Source organism: Taudactylus pleione, unplaced genomic scaffold (genome assembly GCF_031769625.1).
Source record: "Taudactylus pleione unplaced genomic scaffold, aTauple2 ptg000398l, whole genome shotgun sequence".
Lineage (NCBI taxonomy): Eukaryota > Metazoa > Chordata > Amphibia > Anura > Myobatrachidae > Taudactylus > Taudactylus pleione.
The window spans coordinates 392,552-409,371 of NW_028284800.1; the positions used below are offsets into that span (position 1 = coordinate 392,552).

The following is a 16,820-nucleotide window of genomic DNA, read 5'->3' on the forward strand; positions in this document are numbered from 1 at the left end:
ACCAGCCACACAGCCCATTTGAAGCCAGGTGCGTCAGGGCGGGCGCCCTGTGGACCCTATGGACTTCGTAGAAACAGAGATAACAAAGGTAAGTTCTTACCATATCTCTTGTTTTCTACTTCAGGGTCCATAGGGGGTCCACAGGGTTGACCTTGGGGATGTCCCAAAGCAGTTCAACTAAGGGCGGGGACGCTCCTGTGCTGAAAGGAGCACCCGGCGCCCAAAGGAAGCATCCTGAGAGGCGAAGGTGTCAAACGCATAGAACCTCAAAAACGTTTGAATAGAAGACCAGGTGGCCGCCTTACACAGCTGAACAGCAGAAGCGCCACGTCTAGCAGCCCAAGAGGGACCCACAGAACGAGTGGAATGAGCCTTAACAGAGGCTGGCACAGGTAAACCCTCTTGTGCATAAGCCTCACAAATAACGGAACGAAGCCAACGGGCTAACGTTTGTTTGTTGGCAGGCCAACCCCTCTTGTGAAAACCAAAGAGGATAAACAAGGAATCAGACTTCCTAACCGAAGCCGTCCGGTCTACATAAATTCTAAGCGCCCGGACCACATCTAAGGAAGTCTCACCAGCTGAAAGATCAGGGGACTGAAAAGCTGGCACAACAAGTTCCTGATTAATGTGGAACTTCGAGACCACTTTGGGCAAAAACTCAGGACGAGTGCGGAGCACCGCTCTGTCCTGGTGAAAAATCAGGAAAGGAGGGCGACAGGAAAGCGCCCCCAATTCAGACACCCTCCTGGCCGAAGCAATTGCCAGGAGAAAAACCGTCTTAAATGTCAGCCACTTGAGCTCCACCACCTCAAGAGGCTCAAACGGAGGACCCTGTAGGACCCGTAGTACCACCGCCAAGTCCCAAGGAGCCACAGGAGGCACAAAGGGAGGCTGGATCCTGAGAACACCCTGGAAAAAGGTGTGAACGTCTGGTAGTATTGCAATCCGCCGTTGAAACCACACGGACAAGGCGGACACATGAACCTTCAGAGATGCAAGGCGTAAGCCGAGATCCAATCCTGACTGAAGAAATTCCAAGATCCTAGAAACTCGGAACACCTGAGGATCATAATGTCTGGACTCACACCACTGAAAGTAAGTGTGCCACACTCTGTGATAAATCCGTGCTGAAGCAGGCTTGCGTGCCCTGAGCATGGTACCAATAACCGAACTGGAGAAGCCCCGAGACCTCAAGACGGCTGTCTCAAGAGCCACGCCGTCAAAGACAGCCGACCCAGATCCGGGTAAAGGCAGGGCCCCTGAGACAACAGGTCCCGACGCTGAGGAAGAAGGTACGGAGCGTCGATGGAGAGGCTCCTGAGATCGGAGTACCAAGGACGTCTGGGCCACGCCGGAGCTACCAGCACGAGCATGCCGCCGTCCTGCTTGAATTTCCGCAGAACCCGAGGAAGCAGGGATAGCGGAGGAAACAGATACGCCAGGTGAAACGTCCATTTCACCGACAGCGCGTCCACCAGACTTGCGCCTGCGTCTCTTGTCCTTGACCCGTAAACGGGCAACTTGTGATTGTGACGGGAGGCCATCAAGTCCAGCTCCGGCAGTCCGCACCTGTCCACGAGTAGCTGAAACACCTCTGGGTGAAGCGACCATTCCCTGGGATGCACGTCGTGACGGCTGAGGAAGTCCGCCTCCCAATTGAGGACGCCGGGGATGAAGACCGCCGAGATCGCCGGAATGTGACCCTCCGCCCAAGTCAGGATACGAGACACCTCCGACATTGCTGCCTGACTGCGAGTTCCGCCTTGGTGGTTGATATACGCCACCGTGGTGGCGTTGTCGGACTGCACCTGTACCGCCCTTCCGTGAAGAGCGGGGCCGGACGACTGCAGGGCCCTGTATACTGCCCGCAGTTCCAGGATGTTGATGGGGAGAAGTGCTTCTTCCGCTGACCAACGACCCTGAAGCGACAAAGAGCCGGTCACTGCCCCCCAACCCCGGAGACTGGCATCCGTCGTGAGCAGGACCCAGTCCGGGATCCAAAATGGGCGCCCCTCGACCAGATGAGCTGTCTGAAGCCACCAAGCCAAAGATTGCCGAACGTCCGGAGACAACACCAGCACCTGAGAGCGGATCCGGTGAGGTAACCCGTTCCATTCTGATAGAATCAGCCCCTGCAGGGGCCAGGAATGGAACTGGGCAAATTCCACCATGTCGAATGTCGACACCATGGACCCCAGAACTCTCATAGCCGAATGGACCGACAGGCGGCAACGGCTCAGGCAACTGTGTATCCGCAGCTGTAGGGAGGCGACCTTCTCCGGAGTCAGGAAGATCCTTTGCTGACGCGAATCCAGCAGGGCTCCCAAATGAACCATCCGCTGTGATGGAATCAGGGAGGACTTTTTCCAATTTATCAACCACCCGTGTGCTTGCAAGCAAGCGATCGTCAGGTGGAGATGTTGAAGCAGTACCTCCGGGGAGCTCGCCAGCAACAGGAGGTCGTCCAGATACGGCAGCAGCCGTACATTCTGGTTCCGAAGATGTGCGGCCATGACCGCCATAATCTTCGTGAACACCCTCGGTGCCGTGGAGAGACCAAAGGGTAGCGCCCGGAACTGATAGTGGTGTTGAAGGATAGCGAACCTCAGATACCGCTGGTGTGAAGATGCTATCGGAACATGGAGGTAGGCGTCCTGGATGTCCAGGGACACCATGTAATCCCCCGGTTCCATCGCCAGAATGATGGAACGTAACATTTCCATCCTGAACTTGGGAACTCTGAGGAATTTGTTCAGAGACTTCAAGTTGAGGATAGGGCGATGAGAACCATTGGGTTTCTGCACCAGAAACAGAGACGAATAATACCCCGTCCCTCGTTGTGATAGAGGAACGGGAACAATGACCCCTGCTTTCAGCAAGGACTCTATAGCCTCCTGAACCTGTAACGCCCTGGCCTTGTCCTGAGAAGGACTTGTGCAGAAAAACTGGTGGGGTGGTCTGTGCCGAAAAGACAGGGCGTACCCCTGGGAGACCACTTCTCGAACCCAGGCATCCGTGGTGGTATTGTGCCAGCACTGGGCAAATAGAAGAAGTCGGCCTCCCACTCTGAGGTCCCCCAGAGGGAGGCCCGTCCCATCAGGCCGCAGGTTTATCTTCCTGCTTGGAAGAAGGGCGCCGAGCACTCCAGGCTTGCTTCTTGGGTTTAGAGGCAGTCTTGCTCGCAGACTGTCTCGGGAAGGACTGACCTTTCGCCTTACCCTGAACCCGAAAGGAACGAAAAGCCGAACTCCGAACCTTAGCAGGCAGTGCCGCCGAAGGGAGGAAGGCCGACTTGGATTTAGCCAGGGTGTCCACTATTTTGTCCAAGTCCGGACCAAATAGTAATTCCCCATTGAAAGGTAAGGCCTCCAGACCCTTCTTTGAATCAGAGTCCGCTCTCCAGGACCGCAACCACAAGGATCGGCGGCCAGACACCGCTGCAGCCGATACCCGCGAGGTCAGCAGACTAGCATCTAAAGAAGCTTCACCAATGTAAGAAGCAGCGTCCCTCATTTGTCCCAACAACGCCCGCTGGACATCCGGAGCGTCGTCCGGGAAGGTATCTTCCAATGCATTGGCCCACCCCTCAATGGCCTTGGCCACCCAGGAGATGGCCATGGACGGTCGGGCCACCGCCCCGGAGAGGGAGTAAATAGACTTTAAGCAAGTCTCAACCTTCCTGTCCGTGGGATCCTTCAGCGAGGATATCGACGGTAATGGTAAGATGGCGCCCCGAGTTAAACGGGTGACATGGGAATCCACTGCAGGTGGAGTTTCCCATTTTTTACAATGTGCCTCAGGGAAGGGGTAATTAGAAGCCAACCGCTTCTGAGGAAGGAATCTCTTACTGGGCGCCTGCCAAGCTACCGCCATATGATCCGTCAACTGATCCGACAGGGGAAACACCGCAGAAGCCACCTTAGTTTTTTTGAAACTAGGAAACTTCGACTTAGGAACCGGTGCCTCATCCTCTATAAGAAGAATAGCTCGCACCGCCCTAACTAGTGCTCGCACATTAATGGACGACTTGGTATCCATTTCCTGGACCGAGGCGTCCGAGTCAGTGTCATCAGGGACCTCCCCCTCATCTGAGGAACCCTCTGAGTCCGATACCTGAGCAGCCCGTGTCATGAGTGGGCGTTTTGAAATCCTAGAAGGCATGTCAGTCTGCAACATTGACTGAAAAGCCGAGGAAGCGGCCGCCAAATTTTGCACGGAGTTGGAGAGCACATCCACCCATGGTGGGGGAGTCGCCATAGGGGCCTGAAAAGGTACCACAGGCCCTACTGATTGAGACCCAGGAGGACTCCGCAATAACTGCGGGACACCCGGGGAATGGGGGATGGTCGGCTGGGGCACCGCCCTAGTAGGGAGAGCAGTCGTGACCGACAGACGGTCCGCAATAGACACCAGCACTTGAGAAAACATCGCCCACGGTGGTTCCTGCGCCAGAGAAGGTCTGGATGGGCCAGGAGCCACCTGGCATCGACTACACAGGCCATCCTGTGACAAATCCTCCCTATCTACTCCTGCAGAACAGCGTCCGCAGGAGGCCAACACCAGAGCCACTGAGCGCTCAACCTCCTCGTCTGACATGACAGAATATATTATATATCTGGCACCAGGGTAGAAGTAAAACGCACTCACCGGTGTGCTGAACAACAGCCCACAATATGGCACTGAGTAGCACACAACTGTATGTGACGGACCTCACAAATACGTGATCTATATAAGTGAGGTCAGTAGAAACGCCCCTCCCCCACACACCTGTAGGGCTTGTAGGAGAAGTAAAGGGATAGGTATAAGCTGACAGTAAGTGGAAAATAGGCACAGACAGGCAGCACTAGCAAAAGTCACATACCATGCAGAAGTAATACTCACTGCACCTTTACACTACAATCAACCTGCCCAGATTCAGTGTCTGGGAGGGCTATAGTGCTGTGTACGCTGTCCTTAATCAGGGGAGAGGTACACAGGGGGACCGGTCCGCGTGCTCCCTGAGATCTGCGCTGCCACTGGGAAAATGGCCGCTGGAGACCTCAGAGGAGGAGTGGCCGTGTAACTGCAGCTCAGCGACGCCAGACTGCGTGCTGAAAGGCGCGCTGAGCTGAGGGGAGGAGCCGCTGACAGGGAAGGCTTCCTCCCCTGGCTGGCCATAACCCCAGGGATGCTGGCTTCCCGCTTGCCCCTTTATCCCTGGTGGTCTAGTGGTCCCACGGGTTATAGGAGGGCCCGCCGCCACTGCCAGCAGCCTCCGGTCTGTCCCCAGGACCGGAGGCTAAAGGACTGCATTTAAGGCATTCCGCGCGCCGCCGCTAGCCAGCGACGCGCGGCTTACCTGAATCCCCGGCGACTCCGGCAGCAGTCCTGGGAGGTAGACAGAGTCCGGCTAGTACGGACTCTGCCCTCCCGCCGCGATCCCCAGATCAGTACTGGCGTCGCGGCGCCAATCGGGGATCAGAGCGGAAGCGTGGGCGTCTGTACAGACAGCCCTTCGCTGCCGTCTGTAGTAAAAAGAGATTAAAAATAAATAAAATCTAACTTAAAATAAAAAGCTTCTGGGGCTGCTCCTGCAGCCCCCCTGCGCGGTGACCGACTCCGGCCGGGCACCAGCTTACACTGAGGTGCCTGTGGCTCGGGGGCGGGGTATAGAGGAGGACCCAAGTGCATCCTGGGAGCTAAAAGCTTAACTGTGTGGTGCCCATGGATCCTGTTCCAGCTATAACCCCAAGGTCAACCCTGTGGACCCCCTATGGACCCTGAAGTAGAAACAGTGGTTTATTCCTATTGATCCCCTGTGCAGATTTCCACCTAGCTGTAGACTGGCTTCCGTTATCCGATTCCATCCCTGTGATCCTGCACCATCGGTCCAGTCCGATACCAGACTTCTCATCTGTTTCAATCTGGTCCCATTCCGGTAATCCAGCAATTCGGTTCCATTCCAGCTATCCAGCGTCCGGTCCCATTCTGGTGATCCAGCATTCCGGTCCATAGCTATTCTGAGTTCCACGTGATCCAGTGACCTACTGATTCCAGTCTTTCTGCACCTGTATGCCTCAAGCACCTACAGTATCATCTGTTTCTGTCAAGACTCTTGACTGTTCCACCAGTGCATTTAGTCACCAGCAGCCACATCTTGCTTTCCAGTACACACAAGTGCATCTCATAGTCTTCACATTCCTGTCCTATCCCATAAGCAAAAACGACTTAAGGCCATCCAGTTTACGTTAATAGCCTCAGATTTCATTCCAGCCAGAGACATAAAACCAGTTCCACAAACAAATACTAACATAAGCGTGACAGTATGTAGCCATAGGGATCAGTGCCTTATAACCAATGCAGGGAAATGGCACTGGTTATACAATTTGAATATATATATATATATATATATATATATACACACACAGTGCATCCGGAAAGTATTAACAATGCTTCACTTTTTTCACATTTTGTTATGTTACAGCTTTATTCCAAAATGGAATTAATTTTTGTCCTCAAGATTCTACACACAATACCCTATAATGACAACATGTAAAAAGTTTTTTTGAGATTTTTGCAAATTTAATAAAAACAAAAAACACTAAGAAATCACATGTACCTTTGCCATGAAGCTCAAAATCGAGTTCAGGTGCATCCTGTTTCCACTGATCATCGTTGAGATGTTTCTACAGCTTAATTGGAGTCCACCTTTGGTAAATTCAGTTGATTGGACATGATTTGGAAAGGCATACACCTGTCTATATAAGGTCCCACACTTGACAGTGCATGTCAGAGCCCAAACCAAGCATGAAGTCAAAGGAATTGTCTGTAGACCTCCAAGACAGAATTGACTCGAGGCACATATCTGGGGAAGGGTACAGAAAAATACCTGCTGCTTTGAAGGTCCCAGTGAGCACAGTGGCCTCCATCATCCTTAAATGGAAGAAGTTCGGAACCACCAGGACCCTTCCTAGAGTTGGCCGGCCGTCTAAACTAAGTGATCAGAGGAGAAGGGCCCTAGTCAGGGAGGTGACCAAGAACCTGATGGTCACTCTGTCAGAGCTACAGCATTCCTCTGTGGAGAGAGGAGAACCTTCCAGAAGGACAACCATCTCTGCAGCAATCCACCAATTTGGCCTGTATGGTAGAGTGGCCAGATGGAAGCCACTCCTTAGTAAAAAGCACATGGCAGCCCGCCTGGAGTTTGCCAAAATGCACCTGAAGGACTCTCAGACCACGAGAGACAAAGATTGAACTCTATGGCGTGAATGCCAGGCGTTATGTTTGGAGGAAACTAGTCACCGCTCATCACCAGGCCAATACCATCCCTACAGTGAAGCATGGTGGTGGCAGCATCATGCTGTGGGAATGTTTTTCAGCGGCAGGAACTGGGAGACTAGTCAGGATAGAAAGATCAATGCAGCAGTGTACAGAGACATCCTGGATGAAAACCTGCTCTAGTGCGCTCTTGACCTCACACTGGGGCGACAGTTCAACTTTCAGCAGGTAAACGAACCTAAGCACACAGCCAAGATATCACAGGAGTGGCTTCAGGACAACTCTGTGAATGTCCTTGAGTGGCCCAGCCAGAGCCCAGACTTCAATACAATTGAACATCTCTGGAGAGATCTGAAAATGGCTGTGCACCGCCGCTTCCCATCCAACCTGATAGAGCTTGAGAGGTGCTTCAAAGAGGAATGGGCGAAACTGCCCAAAGATAGGTGTGCCAAGCTTGTGGCATCGTATTCAAAAAGACTTGAGGCTATAATTGCTGCCAAAGGTGCATCAACAAAGTATTGAGCAAAGGCTGTGAATACTTATGTACATGTGATTTCCTAGTTTTTTTTGTTTTATTAAATATGCAAAAATCACAAAAAAACTTTTTACACGTTTTCATTATGGGGTATTGTGTGTAGAATTTTGAGGACAAAAAATAATTTATTCCATTTGGAATAAGGCTGTAACATAACAAAATGTGGAAAAAATTAAATGTTGTGAATACTTTCCGCATGCACTGTATATCTCTTATTTATTTTTCTAAGTATATAACAGCTAATTAATGGGGGTAATGTGCATCAGGGAGATTGCGAGACTCTACAGGGAGTCTCCCTGACTATAAGAGAGAGTTGGCAAGTATGCTCCATTTCCCATCACCATTATATACCCATTAACATTTTCCACCCCTATACCTATGCTACCGCAACAATTCTATACTGACAATACACCTCTCTCCCCCACCGATACTATGACCAGGATCTTTTAGCTCTACTCTTGTTCTGTGTTCCATGGAAAGCAGAGATGCACAACCCGCAGGCAGCACAAGGCCATTTTTTTAATCCAACCTAAGAGACTACTCCAGGATCCTTGTCCTGGCATCCGGGTGCCTTCTGTAACCGTATCATCTGGCACAGGGCCTGGTCTAACTGTGACGGAGATGGTGGGGAATGGATTAAAGGATTACATACCACCCATCCTTTCCAATATCAGTGTGATAGACGGGATTTGTGTGGGCTGTCTCACGATCGACACATTTGTCCACACACAGCTTGTGCAAGCGGCCTGGCGATGGTCGCGATTATGGCGACCATCGGGCTTGCGATGAGACCCTGTGGTAGTGTCTCGGCTCCCGCAAGCCCGAGAGGACTTTTCTGCTCTAATAGAGCAGGAAGTCCACTACTGACATCACAAATGGCAGGCGTTCCTAAGGGAATGCTTGTTTGTGCAGCCACCCCCCCTCCCCGCCTACAAAACGGGGTGAGCTGTCAATCAACATCGACAGCCACCCCGTCCTGTAGCGAGCCCCGGAGCAACTGAACTTCAGTCGCTCGCTGATTCTCGCGCATGCCGGATTCGGTGCATGCGCAGGGGCAAACATCGACCCGCTTGCGAGCGCTGTGCGCTTGCGAGCGGGTCTGAATCAGGCCCAGAGTCTCTGATATCCAAAATGCTTGAGACCAGGGGTATTTTGGATATCGGAATATTCCGGATTTTGGAATATTTGCATACCATATTGAAATGTCTTAGGAATACTGCCCAAATCTAAACACAGACTGAATTTATGATTCATATACACCTTATACACATAGCCTGAAAGTAATTTTATACAATGTTTTCAATAATTTTGTGGTTCAAACAAAGTTTGTGTACATACATGAAATTAATTTATGTTTCATTTACACATTATACACAAAGCCTATAGGTCATTTTATACTTTATTTTTAATAATTTTGTGCCTTAAACAAAGTTTGTGTACATTGAACCATCAAAAAGCAAAGTTTTCACTATCTTAGTTATGCTGAAAATATTCCGTATTTCGGAATATTTGGATATGGGAGACTCAACCTGTATCATTAAACTGTTTGCAAAAATTATGACTAAAACATTGACAAAAATTAGACTAAAATGAAAACTGAGGTCTACTGACTAATGGTGCGTACACACGGTACGATTAAATGCTCGATATGAACTATAGCGATATCGATCATATCATGCATTTTTTGGCCCCTTCCAACCCACCAACGACTTGCGATGCGCAGGCACGTATGGACGATAACAATATCGTCCATCGCCCGTGCATGCAGTCCAACCTGGTCGATATCGACAAGGTTACTATAGGTACCCGCGATCCTTGGCAGTCGTTGGCGGTGTGCTGGATGATTGATATCAATCATCTAGCACACCCGGGAGATCGTTCATACACAAGGGACGATATCGTTGTCGATCGTCCCGTGTGTATGCACCATAAATCTTGACTAAACCAAAGCAAAAAAGTCTAAAATGTGACTTTAAACCTGCAATTTTAAATAAGCAACTAAGACTAAATTTAAATTGCCTGTCAAAATGAACACTGCTTGGGGATGACCACAACTACTGTAACATGGTGATGCCCCGAGCATGCCACAGCCACACCCCCTTGTATTACTGCACTAATATTTGCAGTATGCCGTTGCTGTTCTTTATATGTGTAGAATTCAAATTTAATCGAGGAGTTTTCAGTGTCCTTTGTAAAAGGGATGATCCACATGTATATTATTTGCAACCTGAAGGGGTAACATTTTTTGCATGCCACATAAATAATTACTCTCTAGCATAAGATATTAGAGTGCATACACTAGAAAAAATCCCATTGGGTATGGGATTCCAACTGTCAGAATACTGCTGGTCAAAATCCGACAGATTTAGGAAAGTATTCTAACCCTTACCCTAACCCACCCCTCCCACAGCTTTACCCACCCTCCCCACAGCCTAACCCTCTCGCAACCTATCCCTCCCCTCCCAACCCTAAGTCTCCCCCTAACCGTAATAACTCCACAATCTGTCGGGATTCTGACGGTCGGGGTGCCGCTGTCGGTATTGCGACCCTCGGCATCCTGACCATCAGGATGCTGACTACATCCCCAATAATATAGTTATTACTAACACATTATTAGCTAAATAACTTTCAAAAGCGACCATTTGCCTTAGAATGATCCGTCCCATGTTGTACTAACACGAGTAGTACATTTACATATATTTTAGTAGTTTTCCCAAATTCTTTAATTAACTGTAACTAGAGCATCAAGATACAGTACAAGCTACAGCAATACACAGCGGTCCTAACAGCATGTCTGTCATCACAGGACAAGTTATAATATTGGTTTCTTATGACTGAATATATTAGATTACATTACACAGGATTTCAGTCAAGCTCTTGTTATGAAGTTGTATTAGCCCACAAACAGCCATGCTTATATGAGCAGGTTTATATTATGTTTATACTGTTTCATATATGTCAGGGCACTACTGCGTTTTTAAATAGTAGAATCATGGTGATGCAGACAGACATTCTATTGAGCTCTATCAGTAGTCTGCCTGCATTGTTCTATAATGTGGTGATGAGAATGATCTGGTAACCTGTACATTATCACAGCTGTCATTTCCTGTTATGCTACAGGTCCACTGTATGGATGTGTGTGTTGACTGAAGCAAGAATGAGCAGGTCTGGTCAGGTTACAGAGAGGGGGTTTGTGTGAAAGCATATACATATATAAAAAAAAAAGGAACATATTTATGTATACATCATACATAGGGCAGTATAATGCTGAAAGGCTTTTTGTAATGATCGAGTATCTTTATTTAATATTCCTTCAAATCCTAATATTGTAAGTACAGTTAATGTGCGCTGACCCCCGTATTTTGGTAATACCACCCTCAAGTGTTTTGTTTTTCTTCTGTTTTGATTTTCTTTAAAATTGATAAAAACAGCTAAAATGTGTAATTTGGGCCCATTTACATGCCACCCAAAACCCCAGATTTGATTTTGAAATCAGACTTACAAACTTACAGCAGACGCGGGTCAGGAATCGGTTCTACTCGAAAACCCTTAATGTGATCCGAGCTGGGGCTCGATTTGAATCGCCACCCCAAAGTTCGAGTGCATTCAGTACGCAGCAAAACCGAACCTCACATCTCTAGGTTTTACGACTGAAAATTACTAGTAGTAATATATGGTACTAGAAGGAGTTTTTATACAGATTAATTTACTACCAGCCTTCCAGCATATTTAGTGATTGGGCTTCCATTATGTCTTATGACATGATGTAATCATTAAATATAAACTCATACTCTTAATAGCAGCAGTGCAATATGGGATATTGCTAAACGCCACTTTGTTGACTCATCCAGTACACAGCATTATATTCTATCCTCCCTTTCCGCCCCGGGGTGAGTGAGTGGTAAACGGCCCGTGACTCGTCGTGTTATGCTTAGAACCAGTTGCATTTTTTCATTCAAAACAGATTCCCACAGATTTATTTTGGCAAAACCTAAACACCAGGCACAAAGGATATAAGAATTTTAAACTGCAGAATTAATGGAAAGGGACAATAGAATCATCATAAAAAAAAAAAAAGTTACTGTGGTTCATTTAGTATCGTCATTTAGTACCTGATTCAGAGGTGGACGCAAATCCCGTCACGACTGTGATTCCGTATGCCGCGATTATGCTAAAATATGCAAATGCCGCAGCAGCTGGGATTTGTACAGAGAAGCCCATCGGCGGAGTCTGTGATCCGAGGCACCATCGGTCCTTGGTCCCCTATGGTTGCTCAGAGTGTCCTTCAGAAGTCAGCCGCCAGAGTCATTGTGACTGAAGACACAGTCACCAGGCTGAGACGCCCCCGAAATGGTCGCAACACACCTGCGTTTGACTCGCTCCCCCCTTACCTCCCACAAATGCTCACTGTGCGACTGAGATACATACTCTACAAAAATAATTTATGCCGAGACCCAAAGTTGGACATAGAATGCACCAATATGACAGGAGACTTAGGGGTCTATGCGCGGGATGTACTAAGGGTAGAAATGCAGTCAAACCCCCGAAAATGCCGTTTTCTGGGGTTTGATCGCATTTCTCATATGTACTAAGCTTCGACCATGTTGAGTAATGGTGTTACCCAATAGAGGCCTAATGGCTTCTTTCCATGTCCTGCACTGACAGGGATCCAATCAGATCACTGCCATTGTGCACGGCGGCATGTGCAGAAGGACGCCAAAGGGACTTCTGAGTCATAGACCTGGAAGTCCCTCTATCGCAAAGCACATCACTATCTTTTGTAATTTTCTAGGTACATGCCGGCGATATTATTGCTGGTATGTACCCGATAAGTGGTGGAAGGTACAGCAGATGCGATGCTTAGCACATCCTGCCCTATTTCTCAAAAGCGGAGACAGAAGAGATTTTTTTTATAGCAGCACTAGAAGTCTTTCAATGCTTATACCATTAAAATGTCACCTGGAATCTGAGCACTGCAATGCGCAGATCACTTATGTGCACTGCACTAGAAACCCGGTCTCAAACTTTCACTGCAAATTCAACAAAAATGTTTAAAAATTAAATTAGGAATAATAATGAAAAAAATATTTAAAACATTACTAATTTTAATAAGCATAAAAGAAAAAAAAATGCTTTATTTATTGAAAGATTTTTTATTTGTTAATATAATTGTCATTTTCGTTTTAAATCATGTGGCCAGAACCCGCTCTTCCTAGTATAGTTTGCACTTAAAAAACACTGCAGGTGTACTGTTGTGGCATCCAATAGAGTTAAAGAGCGGTACCGTACTGGCATGCACAGTAATAATAGAAATAATGGGATATACAGACTGGCATGTAATAATAGAGTTAAATAGCTGTACTGTACTGGCATGTTATAATAGAGATATACCCCCTGCTAACGTTATCGCCTGTCGGACCTGGGCGATGTCACTGGTGACGCGCGGGAGCGGGAATTGTCAGTGACATAGCAGGTGCACACTGGCTGATGTGACATCGGACGACATATCGTCTAGTGTGTACCCAACAGTCTTTCAATTAACCTTTACTTGTGAATCATTAAATAAGGTCAGTTTTAATGGATAAAAGACCTCCTAATTCAAATAACATTGGTCATGCTCTTAAGGAAAGCTGTGAAAATGATGATCTAATAAAAATCAAAAGTTAGACATGCACAAGATAAATGTCTACAAAATAATATCCAAGTGCTTGGAAATCCCAAGAGCACTGTTGGTTCAGTTGTGAGGAAATGGAGGTTGCATCGTACACCCAGGCATGGTCTAAAGAAGACCTTCCCTCAATACTCAGCATCAGAGCAAGAAGGAGATATGTAAAGGAAGCCCCAGAGAGGGCAACAATCACATTGAAGAGCTACAGAGTTCAGTGGCTGAGTCTGGAGTGAAGGTGCACCAGTCACCCATATTAAGAGCTCTGCATGTAACTGGCCTGTATGGGAGAGTGGCTAGAAGAAGCGATTACCCCACATCTGGAGTTTGCCAGCTATAATGTGGGATAAGGTTTTCTGGTCAGATGGAACAAAAATGGAGCTTTTTGGCCACAAATTAAACAACAACAAAAATAAAAATACAGACAAATAAAAAATCAGGAGTTTGAAAATTGACTTTAAGAGCCTACTGGTTCACAATACAATACTGCCTGGAACAATCTGCGTAAGTGTTATTTGCAATACAGACAAATAGGTTGACTTTTTATGGAGCTGATTACTTTTGCAAACCATTGTATGGGCAGTGTGACCGAATAACCTTACTCTGCCAGGAGATACAGATGTAAGGTCATTCTATTGCTTTGGCAACCTGAGCTGCAGTTTACTTCACCACTCCTGGGGTTCAGGCAGGGGCGTTTTTATAATGGGTGCAGGGTGTGCTTTGCACAAGGGCCCTTGGGTCCCTGCACCCATACGTTTTTGTTTTTTTTTTATACTTAACTCTCTGATGTCCCACGGAGTAGCGCTGCAGAAAATGCGTGGATAATGGCCACCGTGGCCATTTTCCCGGTGATCTGCACATGCACAGTAGAACATATGAAGATGGGCGGTAGAACTGCGCTCTCGTTGACCAGGAGGTGGTGTGTTGTGGTTTCGGGGTGCTGCACCTTTGTGTGGGAGTACCTTTCCCGCACTGAAAACGTATGGGGATAGGGGGGGTAAGGTGCGCTCTTCCTGCTAGTACTGGTGACGACTTGTGTGTGTTTGTGAGTGGTGTTAATTAGAATGTTTCTTCTGGTGGTGGTGATGTTTTGGGAGTGAGGAGGGTGTGATTGGGTATGGAGTGTAGTTTGGAGTAATGTGAAAAGGGGAATGGAATAGGATCAAAATGAGGCCAGCGAGACACAGTAATTTTGGGCAAAATCTTTTCTTGAGTAGTCACAATGCTGCTCTGTTAAGATCCCGGGCAGGTGGGTGGGGTTCAGTGATGAGTGGTGATGAGATTTGCAGAGTGGGTTGGAACACCTGTGCGGCGTCCCGCGTGTTGGTGTGAGTCTTGGAAGTACTTACCTACCGGTAGGTTTTTTGTTGCTGGTGTGCTGCAAGTGCACGGCTGTTCTGATTGGTCTGCGGAGGTCAGGCTTTTCAAAATGTCTTCGTAAAATTCTTTGGAATTATCATAAACCTGTACTATATTTATTACATTTCTAGGTTTTTAAGCGGCACGACCAAGAGCCAATTTCAGCTGCATACCACGGTCGCTGACCTCCGCAGACCAATCAGAACAGCCGTGCACTTGCAGCACACCAGCAACACGCTGATCCAGCTCACCAACAAACCTGCAGCTTCCAACCAATCTGCAACGGCCGCAACGTCGACCTACATCACCACAACAAAAAACCTACCGGTAGGTAAGTACTGCCAAGACTCACACCAACACGCGGGACGCCGCACAGGTGTTCCAACCCACTCTGCAAATCCCCCACCCCCCGAGACTTCCTAGACTGTCGACCATAGGTCCAGCAGGGGTGACGTGCAAGGTCACTGAACCGCACGGCAAGGAGCCCCCTAAAAGGGTCCACCTACCTCCCCAGTCTCATCACCACTCATCACTGAACCCCACCCACCTGCCCGGGATCTTAACAGAGCAGCATTGTGACTACTCAATAAAAGATTTTGCCCAAAATTACTGTGTCTCGCTGGCCTCATTTTGATCCTATTCCATTCCCCTTTTCACATTACTCCAAACTACACTCCATACCCAATCACACCCTCCTCACTCCCAAAACATCACCACCACCAGAAGAAACATTCTAATTAACACCACTCACAAACACACACAAGTCATCACCAGTACTAGCAGGAAGAGCGCACCTTACCCCCCCTACCCACATGCACAGTAGACTCCGGACACACTCTAGTGCCCGGAGTCTACCACTGCTGTCAGTTCGCTGACGACAGCCAGGGAGAGAGGAAGGTGCCCCAGACGGGGAGTGAACGCAGGTCCCCTCCTCTCTTAATATGCCCCTAGGTTCAGGGATTCCCACTCACCATCAGTAAACACCTGTTACAAACTCCTCCCACTCTGTCACAGCAGGGTAACTCACTGCCCCCACCAGGCCCCTGCACTGGCACATGAAACCATTTATTTTGCCAGGCTCCTACAGCAGCACCTGTAACCGCTTGCTTCTGGGTATGTATAGTCATGCTGCCACATCTCCTGGTAGTTTTAGGCTATTTTCCCACTGTTTACCAAGCTGAGTACTGGTCCATAGTAAGTAAAGGACAAAGGGCTGAGCTTAGAAATACTGGGCCCAATTCAGAGATGTACCTTCATACGAGGATGAACTGAACGCACATCTCCGATGGTTAGAGGTCTGCGTCTGCGCAGGACCCGTTCTGCACATGCGCAGAACGGGTGCTGCGATCTCGCACGCAGACACCCAAGCGCCAGCATGATTGACATGCTGCAGTGTTGGGGGGGTGGTTCCTGGAAACGGGGATGTGTAGCCTCAGTTTTCCAGGAGAAATGATGACGGCGGTGGATGTAGATTCCTGGCCTCTTGCGTGACCAGGCATCGGCAGGGCTGCGGGAAGCTTCAGCTCCCGCAGCCTGACCAAAGGAGCAACCATAGATCGTACATTTAAAAGAAAGGGCTTAGAGGTTAACATTAGGATTTTGCTGATACCAGGATAATAAAAACTTCAACATATTCTGTGCAACATTAGCTATATACTCATATTCAGTACACATAGCGTAGACATCTCTCCTTGATGGCGCAGTAGTACGATAGTTTACGCTTTGGTGACCAACTTAAGTACGTGGTTTAGATCTCCAGCAACAGGCGACTTTATTCGAGAATAAATCCATAATATAACATAGAGTAAAGGAAATATGGGGGAAATGTATCAAAACTTCTAAAGAGGACAAGTTATCTATAGCAATTATTTATCATCTACATTCTATAAACTGATAGGTAGAAGCTAATGGGTTGCTATGGGCAACTTCACCTGTCCTTATAAAGTTTAATACATCTCCCCCTATATCTCCTAGTATCTTAAACTTAGGAGGAAATGTTTC

General features: G+C 48.0%; 1 protein-coding gene across 1 annotated transcript in view; it reads right to left on the reverse strand.

The window, feature by feature from the left end:
* The window catches only part of PLCD1 (phospholipase C delta 1), a 158,920-nt gene that overhangs the window by 130,011 nt on the left and 12,089 nt on the right, over positions 1-16,820 (reverse strand). The gene's annotated exons all lie outside the window — the stretch shown is intronic.